General features: G+C 29.3%; 1 long non-coding RNA gene across 2 annotated transcripts; it reads right to left on the minus strand.

The window, feature by feature from the left end:
- Positions 1-2,130: 2,130 nt before the first annotated feature.
- On the minus strand, positions 2,131-15,512 carry LOC129958333 (uncharacterized). 2 transcript variants are annotated; one of them, XR_008783202.1, is made up of 12 exons: positions 15,211-15,512; positions 11,687-11,895; positions 11,493-11,572; positions 9,618-9,691; positions 8,866-9,214; positions 7,639-8,001; positions 5,357-5,565; positions 5,163-5,242; positions 4,012-4,085; positions 3,422-3,606; positions 3,258-3,337; positions 2,131-2,393 (listed from the first exon to the last, which is right to left on the minus strand). It is a non-coding gene; the product is annotated as an uncharacterized LOC129958333 (long non-coding RNA). The 2 variants fall into 2 exon arrangements; XR_008783201.1 differs by having other exon boundaries at positions 3,258-3,606.
- Between the last annotated feature and the right edge of the window lie 5,326 nt (positions 15,513-20,838).

Below are 20,838 nucleotides of genomic sequence, written 5' to 3' on the forward strand. Positions count from 1 at the left end.
AATTATCATATATAGTTTATCTATATTTTTTTGTAATTTGTAAATAAAAATTAAAATAATTATATAATTTTGCTTGGTTTACTTTAATAATTTCTACAAATTAAAATGAAATAGCTCATTCATAAGTTGCATAGATTAAAAAAAAAAGGTACCTATACCTTTAATTTCATAATTTGAAGTTGTAAACATCATTTATTCAATATATACAAATTTTAGTTCAAACTGAAAACATAAAAGTCTCAATATTAATAAAAATCATTACATAAGAGACAAATGTAATAGGTTCTGTTAGTAAGTTTCAAAATCTTAACTCACCTAAGAGTAATAATTATTTTTTCAAAAAAAACTATATTCATAAAATTCAACATTCAATAACATTATATGTAAAAAAGAATGTAATTTTTCAAAAACACTGCCATAGCCATTTGTTAAAAAGTATCTTTTGGACAAAAAAATGGATATGGGAAAGGAAAGAATAAAACAACACCAAACTAATTAAAAAGTTATATTAATTAATTATGCAAAAACATTAATTATATTGAAACTACTAACTAAAATTTTAATATAAGAAATAAAATTACATTATTTTGAAAATTGGGAGAAAATAATTAATTTCTTTTTTTAATAATTATTCGGCCAGCGTAACATTCAACTTCAAGGCTTTCATCAGCGTTTTCGCAGACATCCCGACATGCGCAGAATGGTTGAAAATTGAACAGACGTGGTTTGTTTGGTTCCTGTCACGTGAGCCTGAATTGACCCCATAACAATCATTAGGCGACTTATTACTGAAAACCTGACGGCTTCATACAGATATATTGGCTAGTTGGTTTTTCATTTTCTCAAACTCTACAAACTACTGTCATATTTCAAAATTTTGATTTCGACTGAAAATACGCAATAGTTTGCGAACTTTTTTTTTTACTTATAAATAATTTTTCGTTACTTATTAACATGAACTTAAAATTCCATAAAACAGTTACCTGCTTTTGATAGAATGACGTTTTTCATGATTTTAACTTTTTTTTTTCCAACTTTTTTAATAATTATTATAGCATATATTAAACCATGTAAAATTTTTAAATGACAAAATGGAAAAAGAAAAAAAAAAAAAGTTTCTTACAGTTCTCCAAGAAAACAAATGTAAAAATAATCTGAAATAATTTTAAATTTGATCAGCTTCAGGTCTATCGATATATAAGATTGCTTTCCTTCATTTATATTTCCTATTTATTTTATTTCATTGTTTATTGCATGGGAAATATGTTAACACATTCATAGTGTCAATTTTATAATTAATCAGTAAAATTTTACTGATACATATATAATACATCTACTTTTAAATTTTTAATATTGCTTACATCATCTGTTAATTTTAATGTTTTTACCATGAAAATTCAAAGCAGAAAAATATAACATTCTTATAAAAAATATTTTTTACTATATATTTTTATATTGCTTCATGTGAGCAATAAAGAAACAATTACTAAAAAACAATGAATGAAATGAATAAAAAGAAATTGATATTCCTATTTTAATGTGTTTTGCAGCTCCCTCCCTCCTTTAATGCATTGGTTAAAGACTGAGTAAAAGACTCAATTAGATAATTCCCCTTCAATATTTCTTCAAGGGACAACATTTTATTGACACAAATTAATAATTTAATTCAAATTTCTACTTCCTTTTTTTAAAATCCTTGATTAACTTTGAATATTCCAAAAACATGTTTCATAAGAATTTCCAGAGAAGATGCAACAATTCTTTAAATTAAACGAAATTTCTTATATTCTTGTTATTTATTAATAATTTATTAAGTTACTTAATGTTATGGAAATTTTATACTTAATTATAAACGTATAACAAGAATTGGTGTTCTGTTGGTTTTAATTTAAGTAATAGACAAATATTTAAAAAACTGTCAAACTCCCCGCTTTTTTGGGGGGTGGAGGAAAAACAACCATGCAAAACAATAAACTTTTAACGATCAACATTAAATAAAATTCTATGAATATAAAACAAACAATAATTAACTCAAAATTTTGACTGAATTTTTTGAAATGGCTTATACAACATATACATCCAAGCAGTAACCTGAAATGATAAATTTCAAGAATAAATAATATTTTCACAGTCAATTAAAAACAAAATTTATTAAAACTTTGTTTACAATATTTGTAGTATTTCAAGATTTTGAAATTTCTAAATAGAATAATTTCTTAATTAGAATAATGACAGAGTTTTGCTTCTTTTAAAAGTACAAATAAAATTGAACAAAATTAAAGTTTCAATTCTTTAACTGCAGGGCAGAGGCAGGTGCAATAATTGAGCTTCCCTGAAACGCCTTAGTAGAAGTGCCTTATGTAGTAGTGCCAGAAGGAAGATTCCTGATGATTCTAATGGAAACAAAGATTCCCTTTCAGTCAATTTGGTTGCAATGCGTAATCAAGTACAACATTTAATATAATAATTGATTCAAATCATTCAAGCAACTATTTATAAGGTTATGATTCAAGAAATAGTTCTAATCAATCTGATCTTTCGATAGAGCTTAAAACTTACAGTAAGCGGTATGAATGAACTAAAGGGGAAAATATCTATCTTTTTCCAAAGAATAGCAACAAGGTGAAAAATTAACTGTTTCTTTGAAGAGGAAGAATTCGTAACTGAAGACTAGAACAAGTACTAAATAATTTTGAAGTACTTTAGAAACTAAATCAGAAAAATCAAAAAATCCTGTGAATTGACTGATTTCATTGCCTGGAAATGTTCCAAATTCAACTTATGAGTTGAAAAGTCATTCAAACCGATGTTTTGCAACTGTTAAATTAAAGAAACCATCTCGCAAACCAAAATGTATAGGAAAATCAATTTTTGATGCTACGACGGCTATATCCAACATCTATTCCAAACTCATCTATTCCAAATAATTGCTGCAAAAGTACAAATCAGCCTTCCAAATCATATACACTTAAAGCTGCAGGTGAAACAATTGAACTTGAAGAATCTTTTTCTTAGTCTGAAAATCTTAAATTTGCTGCTTAAGCAGATGGAAAAAATGGTTCGACAAGACTTTTTATCCTGGCCAGTTTGAAGAGATCAGTAGGGCATCGGAAGATAATGCGCAATACGGAGATTCACCGGTTTCTTTATTAACTATAACTAATATCAGACAAAATTTTTCACGCACTTCATTACAAAATATGGGTAATAAGTTAGAAAGTGAGCAAAATAATGTTAGTACTCAAAGTAATACTTACCCAAATTCTTGACGACAGTTGCACAAAAACTTCCGAGACACGAAACATGGATCCTTTCATCCCAGATGCTGTGCCAGTGGCTTTTCATAGGTATAGAATGAGAGATTTTTAGACAAATTGTTCAGGGAATATCAATTTACAGGAAGTTTTTAGTCAATAAATACCTGATCTTTAGTTGCGAAAATGTTGATCATAGCTTGTATTCTACAAATAATGAAAATAGTTTCAATTTAGATGACCAAATTCCTCTTCCGCATATTAAAAAAGAGCCAGTAAATGATTATGATACAAAAGAAAATCCTCCAATAAGGCATGTGCCTCTCTTATAAACGTTTCTCCTCAAAATGTACTGAAAATACAGAAAGAGCATTGTTAATAATATGTCCTTAAAAATACATAAGTGCAAAAATAAAATAACTATAAGGGGGAAAAAAACTAAGCACATTTTTCAAGTAAACACTATCAAGAGATATATTCTTTTTATCTTTTAATAGTTTGTTACAATGCCAAATAATATCATTATCTTCATTAAAAATAAAGATAAACGCATGCATTGATGCTCTACAGATCAGACCATTTGACTTGTAGCTATAAAATTCCCTTTAAAAACTCATAATGAATCAAATGCACATTTTCTTACTTTCACTTCTCTAAACAAAATTACTTTTCACTTTTCTAAACAAGGAAAAGTGGAAAACCCTATCCCTATTCTATCAGTATGGTCTTAAACTTGAATAAAACTTTTTTGACTTACCTATGGGTTCATTAACTTCATAAATATGGAAAAATCAGAGAGGCACAGAAAATACAACCAATATGCGGGCAAATCTAGTGTAGTGAAATGAAAGAAAGAAGAAATATAAGCAACTGAAATTTTAATATATATATATTAGGCCATTATATAAAAATAAGCAGCTAATAAGAACTTTTAATGACATTACACACCCTGACAACAATGATTAAATGTTTAACAGCTTATAGAGGCTTCATTGTAAGTGTTTTTAGAAAAGTTTCTCCCATGTTCGATATATGCCTGTGAAGCATCAGATTCATCATGCTGTAATATTTTCTGTTCATCGGACTAATCTGCATATTTTTTCCTTAACAATGGTTTTTAAATATCGGCTTTTTTCATGTCGCTATGTAGGCTGAGATTTACTAAAAAGTCATAAGTGATTCCAAATAATTAAATTTTTCTACAATTCTTAAAGAATCCAACATTTTAATAATTTACTTAAAATTTTGACTGAATTTTTTGTAATAGCTTATACAACTGATACACACAAGCAGCAACTTGAAACTACGAATTTCAAGAATAAATAATATTGTCACAAAGTCATTTATAAACAAATTTTAGTAAAACTTTATTTAAAATATTTATAATATTTCAAGAGTTTCATTTTTTTAAAAAAGCCACACTTATTTAAATACAGGTTATGCTTTAGATTTATAATCAGATTTGATAAATTTAGAAATCTTAATTAGAATAATGACTGAGCTTTCACTTCTTTTAAAAGTACAAGTAAAATTGAACAAGATGAAAGTTTCAATTCTTTAACTGCAGCGCAGAGGCAGGTGCAACAATTGAGCTTCCCTGAAACTGTGAATGAGCTTTCACTCAATAATATTTATTCCATTCCAGAAAAATAGTTTAGTGCTTCAGTCTGAAAACCTTAACTATGCTGCTTAAGCAGATGGAAAAAATGGTTGGATGAGACTTTTTATCCTGACCAGTTTGAAGAGATTAGTAGGGCATCGGAAGATAATGCATAATACGGAGATTCACCGGTTTCTTTATTAACTATAACTAATATCAGACAAAATTTTTCACTCACTTCATTACAAAATATGGGTAATAAGTTAGAAAGTGAGAAAAATAATGTTAGTACTCAAAGTAATGCTTACCCAAATTCTTGTGAACAGTTGCACAAAAACTTCCGAGAAACGAAACATGGATCCTTTCATCCCAGATGGTGTGCCAGTGGCTTTTCATAGGTATAGAATGAGATTTTTAGACAAATTGTTCAGGTAATATTAATTTACAGGAAGTTTTTAGTCAATTAATACCTGATCTTTAGTCGAGAAAGTGATGAGCATACCTAGTAATCCATCCATAGACCATCATAATATTGATTTAAAATTCCATTCTAGACGTAGTAGAAGTACCAGTTTCAGCTAGTTCAAATTTAGATGACCAAATTCCTCTTCCATATATTAAAAGAGAGCCAGTAGAGAATTTCTGCAATTCCAAAGAATATCGTCCAATAAGGCATGTGCCTGTCTAATAAATGTTTTTCCGCAAAATGTACTGAAAATACAGAAAGGGCATTGATAATTATATGTCCTTAAAAATACATAAGTGCAAAAATAAAATAACTATAAGGGGGAAAAAACTATGTACATTTTTCAAGTAAAGACTATATATATATATTGTAATTCGTAAATAAAAATTAAAATAATTATATAATTTTGCTTGATTTACTTTAATTATTTCTACAAATTAAAATGAAATAGCTGATTCATAAGTTGCATAGATTTTTAAAAAAATGGTATCTATACTTTTTATTTCATAATTTGAAATTGTAAACATCATTTATTCATTATATATAAATTTTAGTTTCATGTTCTTTCCTCTGTTCAAACTGAAAACATAAAAGTCCCAATATTAATAAAAATCATTACATAAGAAAAAAATGTAATAGTTTTTGTTAGTAAGCTTCAAAATCTTAACTCATCTAAGAGAAATAATTATTTTTTCAAAAAAACTATATTCATAAAATTTAACAACATTATATGTAAAAAAGAATGTAATTTTTCAAAAACACTGCCATAGCCATTTGTCAAAATGTATCTTTTGGACAAAAAAAAAAAAGAAAAAAAAGAAAGAAAGAAAAAGGATATAGGAAAGGAAAGAATAAAATGACACCAAACTAATTAAAAAGTGATATTAATTAATTATGCAAAAAACATTAATTATATTGAAACTACTAATTAAATTTTAATATAAGAAATAAAATTACATTATTTTGAAAATTGGGAGAAAATAATTAATTTCTTTTTTTAATAATTATTCGCCTAGTGCAACATTCAACCTCAAGGCTTTCATCAACGTTTTCGCAGACATCCCGACATGCACAGAATGGTTGAAAATTGAACAGAAGTGGTTTGTTTGGTTCCTGTCACGTGAGCCTGAATTGACCCCATAACAACCATTAGGCGACTTATTACTGAAAACCTGACGGCTTCATTCAGAAATATTGGCTTGTTGGTTTTTCATTTTCTCAAACTCTAGAAACTACTGTCATATTTCAAAATTTTGATTGACTGAAAATACGCAATAGTTTGCGAAGTTTTCTTTTTTACTTATAAATAATTTTTCGTTACTTATTTTCATGAACTTAAAATTCCATAAAACAGTTACCTGCTTTTGATAGAATGATGTTTTTCATGATTTTAACTTTTTTTTTCAACTTTTTAAATAATTATTATAGCATATATATAACCATGTAACATTTTTAAATGACAAAATGAAAAAAGAAAAAAAAAATGTTTCTTACAGTTCTCCAAGAAATATGTTAATGGAAAATATGTTATGGGAAATATGTTAACACATTCATAGTGTCAATTTTATAATTAATCAGTAAAATTTTACTGATACATATATAATACATCTACTTTTAAATTTTTAATATTGCTTACATCATCTGTTAATTTTAAAGTTTTTTCTATGAAAATTCAAAGCCGAAAAATATAAAATTCTTATAAAAAATATTTTTTACTATATATTTTTATATTGCTTCATGTGAGCAATAAAGAAACAATTACTGAAAAACAATGTATGAAATGAATAAAAAGAAATTGATATTCCTATTTTAATGTGTTTTGCAGCCCCCTCCCTCTTTTAATGCATTGGTTAAGCATTGAGTAAAATTCTCAATTAGATAATTCCCCTTCCATATTTCTTCAATAGACAACATTTTACTGACACAAATTAATAATTTAATTCCAATTTCTACTTCCTTTTTTTTTTTTTAATCTTTGATTAACTTTGAATATTTCAAAAACATGTTTCATAAGAATTCCATACAGAGAAGATGCAACAATTCTTTAAATTAAACGAAATTTCTTATATTCTTGTTATTTATTAATAATTTATTAAGTTACTTAATGTTATAGAAATTGTATACTTAATTATAAACGTATAACAAGAATTGTTGTTCTGTTGGTCTTAATTTGTATAATAGACAAATATTTAAAAAACTGTCAAACTCCCCGCTTTTCGAGAGGGGGGGGGGTAGGAAAAACAACCATGCAAAACAATAAACTTTTAACGATCAACATTAAATAAAATTCTATGAATATAAAACAAACAATAATTAACTCAAAATTTTGACTGAATTTTTTGAAATGGCTTATACAACATATACATCCAAGCAGTAACCTGAAATGATAAATTTCAAGAATAAATAATATTTTCACAGTCAATTAAAAACAAAATTTATTAAAACTTTGTTTACAATATTTGTAGTATTTCAAGATTTTGAAATTTCTAAATAGAATAATTTCTTAATTAGAATAATGACAGAGCTTTCGCTTCTTTTAAAAGTACAAATAAAATTGAACCAAATAAAAGTTTTAATTCTTTAACTGCAGCGCAGAGGCAGGTGCAATAACTGAGCTTCAATGAAACACCTTAGTAGAAGTGCCTTATGTAGTAGCGCCAGAAGGAAGATTCCTGATGATTCTAATGGAAACAAAGATTCCCTTTCAGTCAATTTGGTGGCAATGCGTAATCAGGTACAACATTTAATATAATAACTTATTCAAATCATTCAGGCAACTATTTACAAGGTTATGATTCAAGAAATAGATCTAATCAATCTGATCTATCGATAGGGCTTAAAACTTACAGTAATCGGTCTGAATGAAGTAAAGGGGAAAATATCTATCTTTTTCCGAAAAATAGCCCCAATGTGAAAAATTAACTGTTTCTTTGAAGAGGAAGAATTCGTTACTGAAGACTACAACAAGTATTAAATAATTTTGAAGTACTTTAGAAACTAAATCAGAAAAATCAAAAAATCCTGTGAATTGACTGATTTCATTGACTGGAAATGTTCCAAATTCAACTTGTGAGTTGAAAAGTCATTCAAACCGATGTTTTGCAACTGTTAAATTAAAGAAACCATCTCACAAACCAAAATGTATAGGAAAATCAATTTTTGATGCTACGACGGCTATATCCAACATCTATTCCAAACTCATCTATTCCAGATAATTGCTGCAAAAGTACAAATCAGCCTTCCAAATCATATACACTTAAAGCTGCAGGTGAAACAATTGAACTTGAAGAATCTTTTTCTTAGTCTGAAAATCTTAAATTTGCTGCTAAAGCAAATGGAAAAAATGGTTCGACAAGACTTTTTATCCTGGCCAGTTTGAAGAGATCAGTAGGGCATCGGAAGATAATGCGCAATACGGAGATTCACCGGTTTCTTTATTAACTATAACTAATATCAGACAAAATTTTTCACGCACTTCATTACAAAATATGGGTAATAAGTTAGAAAGTGAGCAAAATAATGTTAGTACTCAAAGTAATACTTACCCAAATTCTTGACGACAGTTGCACAAAAACTTCCGAGACACGAAACATGGATCCTTTCATCCCAGATGGTGTGCCAGTGGCTTTTCATAGGTATAGAATGAGAGATTTTTAGACAAATTGTTCAGGGAATATCAATTTACAGGAAGTTTTTAGTCAATAAATACCTGATCTTTAGTTGCGAAAATGTTGATCATAGCTTGTATTCTACAAATAATGAAAATAGTTTCAATTTAGATGACCAAATTCCTCTTCCGCATATTAAAAAAGAGCCAGTAAATGATTATGATACAAAAGAAAATCCTCCAATAAGGCATGTGCCTCTCTTATAAACGTTTCTCCTCAAAATGTACTGAAAATACAGAAACGCCAGTGTTAAATATATGGCCTTAAAAATACATAAGTGCAAAAATACAATAACTATAAAGGGGGAAAACTATGCATATTTTTCAAGTAAACACTATCAAGAGAACTTCAGTTTTTTCTTTTGAAAGTTCGTTACATTGCCATATAATATCATTATCTTTATTAATAATAAAGATTAATGCATATATTGATGCTCTACAGATCAGACACTTTGACTTGCAAGTATAAAATTCCATTCAATAATCCATAATGAATCAAATGCACATTTTCTTACTTTCACTTCTCTAAACAACTTTACTTTTCACTTTTCTAAACAAGGAAATGTGGGAAATCCTATCCCCATTCTATCATTATGATCTTAAATTTGAATAAAACATTTTCTTACTTACCCATGGATTCATTAGCTTCATAAATATGGTAAAACCACAGAGGCATAGAAAATACAACCAATACTCGGGCAAATCTAGTGTAGAGAAATGAATGAAAGAAAAAATATAAGCAACTTAATTTTAAAAAAAGTACTTTTAGGCCATTATATAAGAACAATAAAAAATAAGGAGCTTATTAGGATTTTTAATGATACTACACACCCTGACAACAATGATTAAATGTGTAACATTTTACAGAGGCTTCATGTAAGTGTTTTTAGAAAAGTTTCTTCCATATTCAATATATGCCTGTGGAGCACCAGATTCATCATGCTGTAATTTTTTCTGTTCATTGGACTAATCTGTGTATTTTTTCCTTAACAATGGTTTTTAAGTTTCATCCATTTTCATGATGTTATGTAGGCTGCAAGATTTACTAAAAAGTCATAAGTGATTCCAAATAACGAAATTTTCGTGCAAATCTCAAAGAATCCAACATTTTAATAATTTACTGCAAATTTTGACTGCACTTTTTTTAATAGCATATATAACTTATACACACAAGCAGCAACTTGAAACTACGAATTTCAAGAATAAATAATATTGTCACAAAGTCATTTATAAACAAATTTTAGTAAAACTTTATTTAAAATATTTATAATATTTCAAGAGTTTCATTTTTTAAAAAAATCTACACTTATTTAAATACATAGTATGCTTTTCCTTTATAATCAGATTTGCTGAATTTAGAAATCTTAATTAGAATAATAACAGAGCTTTCACTTCTTTTAAAAGTACAAATAAAATTGAACAAAATAAAAGTTTCAATTCATTAGCTGCAGCGCAGAGGCAGGTGCAAAAATAAAGCTTCCTGAAACTGTGAATGAGCTTTCACTCAATAACATTTATTCCATTCTAGAAAAATAGTTTAGTGCTTCAAATATTGCTGATGCCTCAGGTAGTAGTGCTAGAAGGAAGATTCCTAAAGATATTATAAAGCATGTCAGAACAGATGGATTGCTGGAAACAAATGATTCCCTTTCAGTCAATTTGATTGCAGTGCTTTACCAGGTGCAACATTTAATATTAAAAATGATTCAAATCATTCAAGTAAATATTTACTAGGTTATGTTACAAGAAATAGTTCTAATCAATCTGATCTTTTGATAGAGCTCAAAAATTACAGTAATCGATCTGAATGAAGTATAGGGGGAAATATCTATCTGTTTCCGAAGAATAGCCCAAAGGTGAAAAATTAACTGTTTCTTTGAAGAGGAAGAATTCGTTACTGAAGACTACAAAAAGTATTAAACAGTTTGAAAGCACCATAGAATCTACATCCGAAAAGTCGCAAAATCCTGTGAATATCTGAAAAAAGTTCTAAATTGACAGATTTCATTGTCTGCAAATGTTCCAAACTCAACCTGCGAGTTGAAAAGTTATTCAAATCGATGTTTAGCAACTCTTAAATGAAAGAAACCTTCTCGCAAACTGAGGCGTATAGAAAACTCAATTTTTGATGCTAAGACGTGTATATCCAACATAAGAACAAACTCATCTATTCCAGATAATTGTTGCAAAAGTACAAATCAGCTTTCCAAATCAAATACACTTAAAGTTGCAGGTGAAACAACTGGACTTGAAGGATCTTGTTCTTAGTTCGAAAACCTTATCTTTGCTGCTTAAGCAGATGCAAAAAATGCTTGATGAGACTTTTTATCCTGGCCAGTTTGAAGAGATTAGTAGGGCATCGGAAGATAATTCATCATTCGGAGATTCACCATTTTCTTTATTATCTATAACTAGTATTGGACAAAATTTTTCACACACTTCATTACAAAATATGAGTAATAAGAAAGTGAGCAAAATAATGTGAGTAATCAAAGTAATACTTACTCAAATTCTTGTTGACAGTTGCACAAAAACTTCTGAGATAGCAAACATGGATCCTTTCATCCCAGATGGTGTGCCAGTGGCTTTTCATAGGTATAGAATGAGATTTTTAGACAAATTTTTCAGGGAATATTAATTTACAGGAAGTTTTGAGTCAATTAATACCTGATCTTTAATCGAGAAAGTGATGAGCATACCTAGTAATCCATCCATAGACCATCATAATATTGATTTAAAATTCCATTCTAGAAGTAGTAGAAGTACCAGTTTCAGCTAGTTCAAATTTAGATGACCAAATTCCTCTTCCATATATTAAAAGAGAGCCAGTAGAGAATTACTGCAACTCCAAAGAATATTGTCCAATAAGGCATGTGCCTGTCTAATAATTGTTTTTCCGCAAAATGTGCTGAAAATACAGAAAGGGCATTGATAATTATATGTCCTTAAAAATACATAAGTGCAAAAATAAAATAACTATAAGGGGGAAAAAACTATGTACATTTTTCAAGTAAAGACTATCACGAGAACTTCAGTTTTTCTTTTGATTGTTCGTTACAATGCCATATAATATCATTATCTCTATTAATAATAAAGATTATTGAATGTATTGGTGCTCTACAAATCACACAATTTGACTTGTAGCTATAAAATTTGGCACATGGAGGGTAGAAAAGTGCAATTAATAGTAATTTTTTTAAAAATTTTAATTAAAAATTAATATTAACTTTGGAGTTTTCCTGCATTAATTTCCAAAAATATTATTGCCACACCATTTTAAAATTTTTGTTGAATTTTGGAAATGTCTTAAAAAATATATGTTTTACCTGATTTCCAACAACAGATTACATTGTTGCCCTAGACTTCAAACCATTTCCATCGTTTCATCAAATATATATAATAGCGGCATTATCTTCCATTTTTGGAATTTAAAGAAGGATTCCGTTTAATATTTGTGTAATTTACAAGGCAAATAAAACAAAGTGAAATTACAATACTGAGAAATTTAGAAGACATTAAACCAGATACTTAAGTTTGTACTAGTGCTATGATGTTATGGAACTGTCTTCACGAATCCATTCACTACATGAGAAATTTACAGATACTTAACTTTCCACAGTTTTCTAAGAGATATCTCATAAATGGCAGTGAATGGATTAAAAAGAATCATCTACCTAACAAACAGAACTTAAGATAATTGTGTTCTATTGTTAGACAATTTGGCAGAATCTTGAAAATGAGCAATTATTTAAAATCAAACATTATCAATAATCTTAGTGAACCAACTGGATACCTAAAACGACTAATTTGTCTATAAATTGAACTAGTCAGTTTAAAGATTTATATTCAAAAGTGAGGTAAAAGAATACAATTACTGCCATTATTTATTATCTTTATTTAAAACTAAAATATTCAAAAAAATTCTAAAATTTTAATAAATAAAAAATATGGACTAATGTATTATACTAATACTAAAAATGTGTAAAATATACTAAAAATGTTTTGTTCGAAGTTTTGAATCATGAAGATATGACAATATCAAGTTTGAATTTTTTGGCGAATACAATTTATTCTGTTTGAATTGTTGATATAGAAAAGGTAAAGGAATGATATTGAATTAATTATTTTTGGTATTTATTGCAAGAGTATAAAATGACCTACAAACAACTTTTAATCATCATGAACATTTCGTTTTTTTTTCATTTTGGGAAACCTTGAAGCATTCACTTTTTAAAAATCCATAATGAGTCAAATGTACATTTTCCGGCTTAATAGTAAAAAGTTCAAAGCTTTCGCACAAAAATTAATTAAAATAAAAATGCTTAAATTATTTACTAAAATGACTAAATAACATTGAAATATAAAAAATAACAAATACTCTACAAACAAGGAACAACATGCAAAAAATCAAGGATGAGCTGATGTTACTGTTACAAATGTAACAGGAATACATAAAATTATTTCTTAAAAGAAAAGATATTCCCACTTTTCTAAACAAGGAAAAGTGGAAAAACATATCCGCATTCCAACAGTATGATCTTAAACTAGAATAAAACAACCTTTACTTACCTATGGATTTATGAACCCTTTAACTGCTAAGGATAACTTGTGAGATTCGGTTCCCAGTACCAAGTATATATACGTATATAGTTAATTGCAAAAAGTATATATATACGCCAGGGGTAGTTAACACATTGACTTAGGGAGACGTATATGTACGCCCGAGGCATGCAAGAGGTTAACTTCATAAATAGGGAAAAACCGGAGTTATCGAAAATACAAGCAGTACACGGACAAATATAGTGTAGTGAAATGAAAGAAATAAAAAATATAAGCAGCTGAATTAAAAAAAAAAAAAAAAACATTTTTAAGGCCTTTATATAAGAATGAAAAAAAATAAGCAGCTAATAAGGACTTTTAATGATGCTACAGATCCTGAAAACAATGATTAAATGCGTAATAGTTTACAGAGGCTTCATGGTAAATATTTTTAGAAAAGTTTCTCCCATGTTCAATATATGCCTGGGAAGTACTAGATTCATCATGCTGTAATTTTTTCTGTCCGTTGGATTAATCTGCATATTTTTCCTTAAAATGGTTTTTAAATATGAGCCCTTTTTAAGATGCTACGTAGGATGCAAGATTTACTAAAAGGTCATAAGTGATTCCAAATAATTAAATTTCCCTACAATTCTTAAAGAAACCAATATTTTAAAAATTGAGCAATTATTGCTCTTAGTTACTTAACAAATTTCCAACTAAAAAGAATTGAATGAAAGCTTCTGAAACAGATGTTTATATTTTTATAGTTCAAAAATTGATGAAAAATTAGGAAATACTGAATATACACCACAACACAAATATCCATAGTCCTCCCACCTCCACCCTTTCAACTAGCAGATATAAAGTTGAGCTATCCACAATATGTCACTTTGCTTTTTAAATTCACTTTAAACAAATGTAAATATAAATTACAATGTCCAATCACACTGGAGTTCTGGGAGATAATTCTTCCATGTTTTCGTCTTCGTACATAATGCGTGGCTCTCCTTCTTAACATCACCCGAAAGAAACAGTTAAAAAAAGAGAATCTAGTTATATAGCTTCAACTGAAAATACTGAGGTTATAAAATAACTTTCCTGGTTGGAGGCCGTCACAACTACAACTAATGATGGAATATAACCAATTTTCAATAATTAAAAAAAAAGACAAGAGGTATCACAATAAAGGCAGGGAAAATGTAATATTCAAAATTTTATTAATGTCTGAGCAATGAAAATGTATATAAACAAATGAAACATACAGTGTGCAACTTGGAAAAACCAATTAGTTTATCAAATCACGGTCATCCAATTCATGGTCAACAGTTTCAATGCAATCTCTTGATATCTTCTATATACATAAAACATTAGGATAAAAATTCTTTCTTAGATAATATCTATAATATAATAATTTTGTATAATATATACAAAAAAAATCTTTTATTATCTAAAGCCCTCATCGTCAGCTTTTCAATCAAGATTAAAATATAATGTGAATCAGACATTTTTTTTTTTTTTAATTTTCGAGGACTTCTGCGTAAGTTAATCATTTTTTATACTTCCAATCTGCCACTTTTTCTTATCATTAATCAAATAATAGTATATAGTCATATACAGTCTCATTATTATAAAGATCAATTCAACTAACCAATGTCATAAACTTTAGTATTATAAAACTTACCGCTTTATAGGAATTGATTGTGATGATGAGGAAAGCTTGGCTGTGATCATCTTAGTACGATAGGTGACGAAACTAGCGTTTGCAGAGAAAAATTTCGGCCCTGGTCCTCGGCACTATTGTCAACCCTTCTTCCCGTACGTTACTATCAGGTGTGGCGTGCTCACGCCTTATTATTTACTTTTATATTACACAATAAAGTTTGCAAATATTAACCTACACAAGATATATCATCGCAAAACATGAATTATATAACCATTTTTAATCAAAATATTAGAACTCCAACTCTGTTTTCAAAACTAAGACAAAATGTTGCCATAGAGGAAAACTAAATACTATATATACAAATAAAAATCTTATACTATAGAAAGATAATATATATCACATAGAGAGTTAATAATGTAAAGTCACTTGTTTGTAGAGATAAAAGTTTGATAAAGTCATATATGAATAGAGCATCCTCCCACCTTGAGGTCTCAGAGGACAACTCAACAAAAATCTTCATAAAATATAACATTTCACGCATTATAAATTCAGTTCTTTGGGTTGTTTAATAATACGACCATTTTCTCTTTGAGGATGACTATGTCCTTGTGAAGGGATTATTCGAAGATCTCGTCAGTAGGAATTTCAGTTAAATAGTGAGCAATACATATTTAACTCTTAGATGATACTTCCAATGGAAAAATTCTTTCAACATGCCTTAATAAATCGGAATGATTTTCTGTTCGTAAACTAACCAATCGAACAATATTGTCTCCTAACGATACTTTATGCTGATTCGTTTTGGATTCTTTTCATTGTACAAAAAGGGCTTGATAATCGGACTTGAAACATTTGCGCAGATCTTTTCTAATCTACTGCCGATATCGTTGCTTTCTATTTAAGGATTGTTCGCCCACTTCATTACAATCTAGAACGTTGGCATTTCTGATATTTTGCAGAAACAGTGACGGAGAGAAGGATATTAAGTGATCATTTTCCAAGACATAAGTTAGAGGACGTGAATTAATGACTGCTTCTGCATCGAATAAGACGGTGCTCGATTCTTGGAAAGACAGATGTGCTTTTCCTAACACTTTTCTAAGTATTTGCTTTAAAATGACTTTCAACCTCTCCCATCATGGGGCAGCTAGAAAGATGAAACGCCATCTATCTTCTTTGGAATATTGGTGCGTAATATGTATCAAATTTGCTTGCGCAACCGAACTATCCACCGATTGGCACGCTTTTTTTTTGTGACGCTCTAGGCAACGGGAATGGAATAGATTTAAACGCTGTAACTCAAAACGCTTCTTTGCAATAAAACTATTTCAAGAAAATACAGTCCTCTAATTTAGCTTATAATTAGGCTTGCCAGCGCATAATGGTCAGTATCGACTGGAGAAACAATCTTCGCTTGGTGGATATATAGTTCTTATTGTTTATTTTCTCGCAAACCGCAAAATTAAAGTCACCGCTGTTGATGATGCTGTTTCGGATTATTATGAGCGAGGATAGAACCTAGTACCTTGTAGTTTGCAGACGAGTAAAATGACCCCAATGCAAAAGCAATTGCTCATGTATCGTAGCTGTTAACTTACTTATAAGCTTTCACCACAATGCAATGGACATAACAACGCTGAATTGCAGACGGGGTAACATAAAAGGACAGGTAACAAAACTTGAAAATGCTTTCCTGGATAAAATTATTAAATAGCTTACGATGCCTGAACTGAAGGCTCAACTGGATATTGTGTTAAAGCTACAGGAAGAGTTTTAAACTTTGAAAAACGATTACTTCAAGAACGCTTCTGACACCGAATTTGCGGAAGCAGAAGCAGCCATTGATTCTTTTGAAGACATCTTCAAATGTTAGAGTTAAATTTGGAATTTGAAATAGAAATAGAAATATCTTGGAATTTGAAACAGATAAACTCTCTAATGCTTTATTATTAAATGTTATACTTGACAAATTAGAACGAGAAACAAGAAAGCAATATGAATTAACATTAAAAGATAATTAAGTGCCTAATTTTGATCTGTGTTTGGAATTCCTCGAAAGAAGATGCCAAATTTTAAGCAGCATTAGTTGTAACATTCCTGCGAAATCAAACTGTGAAAGATCAAAATCTCTTTTTATTTATAATAAATCTTTGATAATTTCTAATAAATCAAGGATGGGTATCGCCTGTAAAACGCAACCTCATTCATTATATCAATGCAATAAATTTAAAGCAATGAAAGTATCAGATAGACTTGATTTGGTTAAAAAACGTGTTTGTTTTAATTGCTAAGGTGAATTTCATATTCTATCCTCTTGTAATTAAAAGACTTCAAGTTTCGTCTGTAAAAAAATTCATTATACATTGTTTCATAAATATTCAAAGCCGGCAAATAATGCCAGTGCTCATCCAGACATTCTGGTGCCAACCAATGATCCTTCACCGGAAGTTGTAAACAATTCTGAATGAATCGATTCTTCTTCGGAAAATGCACGCTTTTGATTTCGCACACATGGAAATAATAAAAATATTTTGACAAATACTGAAAAAATTTATTTCAAAGATGCCATAGGTATTCAACGCCCTTTTCGTGCTATTTTGGATAATGCTTCCGCATCTTCCTTTATTAGTTGAAGTTCAGCAGATGTATTACGCATAAAAAAAGGAAAAAATAAACATTCCGATTAACACTTTGACTGACTCAGCTATTAATGTAAAAAGAAAAACTTCCTCTCAAATATAAAATGAGAAAAATGATATGCAGTGGGAAGTTGATTTATTACTAGTTCCGAGAATTTGTAATTTCTCGCCTGCTAGGAATATTAATATTTCGCATATGAATTTTCCCAGGAAAATGGATCTTGCAGATCTAACATTTTCTATTCTTCAAAATGTAGATTGATTGATAGGTACAGAGTTATTCTTCGCATTTTTAGAGGAAGATAAAAATTAAAATGGAGAATAACTTATTCCACAATCTAGCTTTTTAGGTAATCTCGTTTCAGGTAGCATTTCCGACGATAGTTTGGATACTTCAACAAAATGATGCTTTTTATCTAGTGGCTTAGAATCTCTAGACAAAATTCTGGGAAATAGAGACCATTTCTGAATCTGAGAATCTGTTTAGTGAAGAGGAACAGTTTTGTGTGCATCATTACAAAACAACGCATAAATGGGATGAAACAGGCAGGTATATTGTTCAGATACCAGTAAAGGATGTTGAAAAGTCCAAAGAATCCTAAACTATTGAACTAAAAAGATTATATCAACTTTGAAAAAAACTTTCAAGTAATGAGTTAATGAAAAAACTGTATCAGGATTTCATGCAAGAGCACTTAAATCTTATAGCATAGTAGTGTACTATCACTGCTTTAGAACGAAGTTCTTATGAATTTATACTAGAAAAGCGCACACTTTACTGAGCAGAAAGAACACTCAGAAAACTCTATAATTTTTATGTTTATATCTTTCTAATAATAAATATATACATGAAAAATTTGGATATCTCTCAGTTACAGAACTATATACATTTCTATAACACTAAAATAACAAAAAAGGTTAAAAAGGAGTTTACGAAGTTTTTTTTCTTTTTTTTTTTTTTCCGAGGAACGAATAATTTGTGTTATTTTTTATAATAATGTGACAGTTCTTAGATTTCATCAAAGAACTTATAATCATTGTAATGCAATTATTAGCATGTTTATATAACGGATATCCATATATTACGCGAATCTATATTTAAAGAGGTCAGTACTTCAGAATTAGAAGAACGAAGATATTAAATAAATTTCATGTAATTCACAAAACTTAATTGCTTGATAAGTTCCTTCTAAATATCCATTGCAGAGAAAATAAACGACACAATTTGTATAAAAAAGAAAACCGCAAGATTCTGGAATTCAACTGGTCATACTCACATTATAACTTAAAATCAGTGGCTGTTTTCCGCACAACAATTGGAGTTAGTCGCCTGGTGAAACTTGGGTGCTAGAGTGGACTAAAAATCCTGTTTTTAGAAAAAGATTTTGACATAGTATGGAGAAGTTATGCAATAGCTCTCTTAAAGTGCTTTAAAAATTTCATCAATTTTGTTTAGCAATTAGATGCGCCCCTTGGCATTAAAAAAAATACCGAAAAGATAAATTATTTTTTTCTAGAAAAATTAATTTTGAAAATTAATTTCTAAATTAGTTCTGGTATACAGCAGAAATGTTATCTAATGAGTCAGTTAAAACCTTTGGAAACTTTCATCTTTTTCGTACACTATTTAGCTGCGGCCCATTGGCATTAAAAAAATTGAGAAAAGGTAAACTGAGTTTTTCGAAGGAATATAAGTTGAAAAGTAATTTTAAAATTAGCCCTAGTATATAATGGAAATAGTTTGCAATGCGTCATTTAGAACCCACAGAAAATTCAGTCAGTATTACTCGATGTTTATTGGTCGATTTAAAAATACGCCCGTTCGCAAATAGCATTAATAGAGTAGCCAAGTAGCAAGTATATAAATCATATATCGTTAACCGCTGGTGAAACTGCAAAAGAAATAGTCCAAAATATTATAAAATTCACAAAAGCTTATAATATGAGATTACAAAACCTATCGATTGATATGGAATAGTGTGATATGGGATTGGAAGGCTGAGTGAAACATTCGCTTGAGATATTCATTGGAAGACCATTCCTATGGAATATATGTGTATTACATACTAATGAGTCATCACTAAAGCACCTCGTTCTGAAAATGAACGGTTGTACAAAGGGACCATATTCATATTCTAGACCTATTGGATTGGTATAAAAGACAGTGGAAAAAAAAATTAAGTGTTTAAATTTGATAAAATTTATTGTACTGGTTCTGACAGATATCAAAACGCTAAGCACTGACTAACAAAATTTGCATTACGTCTGTCTTACCATAAAAGTTGGTAGTTGTTGTTCCAGCGTGACTGATAAACTCAGTCATGCACAATGGCTGACCACCACAAACCGACTGCTTTGGTCGTTACACATTGGCATTCCTCTCGTGAAACATGTAGTGATGGTTTATGCTCAAATGTGATACGAGATTAAAAGGAAATCAAATTGCCAATATAGTGCCCAAAATAGATGAAAAATAATTTCCCTTCCAAGACAACATTCAGACAATGTTAAGCGCATTATTTGTTAAGTATTCTCAAACAATGCATGTTGCGGGCATCGCGAACATCTATGATTAGCAATGCAAGATGATTCTACTAACACTTCTAGGAATTAGCAGTTGGACATATTCTTGACGTAAGAAGAGGGAGTTCTCGGATGGTTTGCGTATTTTCAGGCTTCCTAAACTCAATTTCGAAGCAGCCGATAGTATTGATTTAATTGATGATCAAATTGTATTGTAACAGAGCTGTCTCTTACAATGCATATAAAAGACAAAGACTTGAAAGAAAAGCGCACTGAAGAACAATTTCCTGTGCTTTCAAGGAATTTCCATGTCATATGCAGTTTGTTGAGCAATGTTGTAAACTAATATATGAAACTGCAATGAAAGTTTGTGTGAGACTGCAAGACACGGACATTTTCGTGCAAGACTTCAAGCAAGAAAAGAATTTCCAGCTTTTGAGAACAAAGGGCAATATTATTCTCACACCTAATATTCCATATGTAT

Source organism: Argiope bruennichi, chromosome X1 (assembly GCF_947563725.1).
Source record: "Argiope bruennichi chromosome X1, qqArgBrue1.1, whole genome shotgun sequence".
Lineage (NCBI taxonomy): Eukaryota > Metazoa > Arthropoda > Arachnida > Araneae > Araneidae > Argiope > Argiope bruennichi.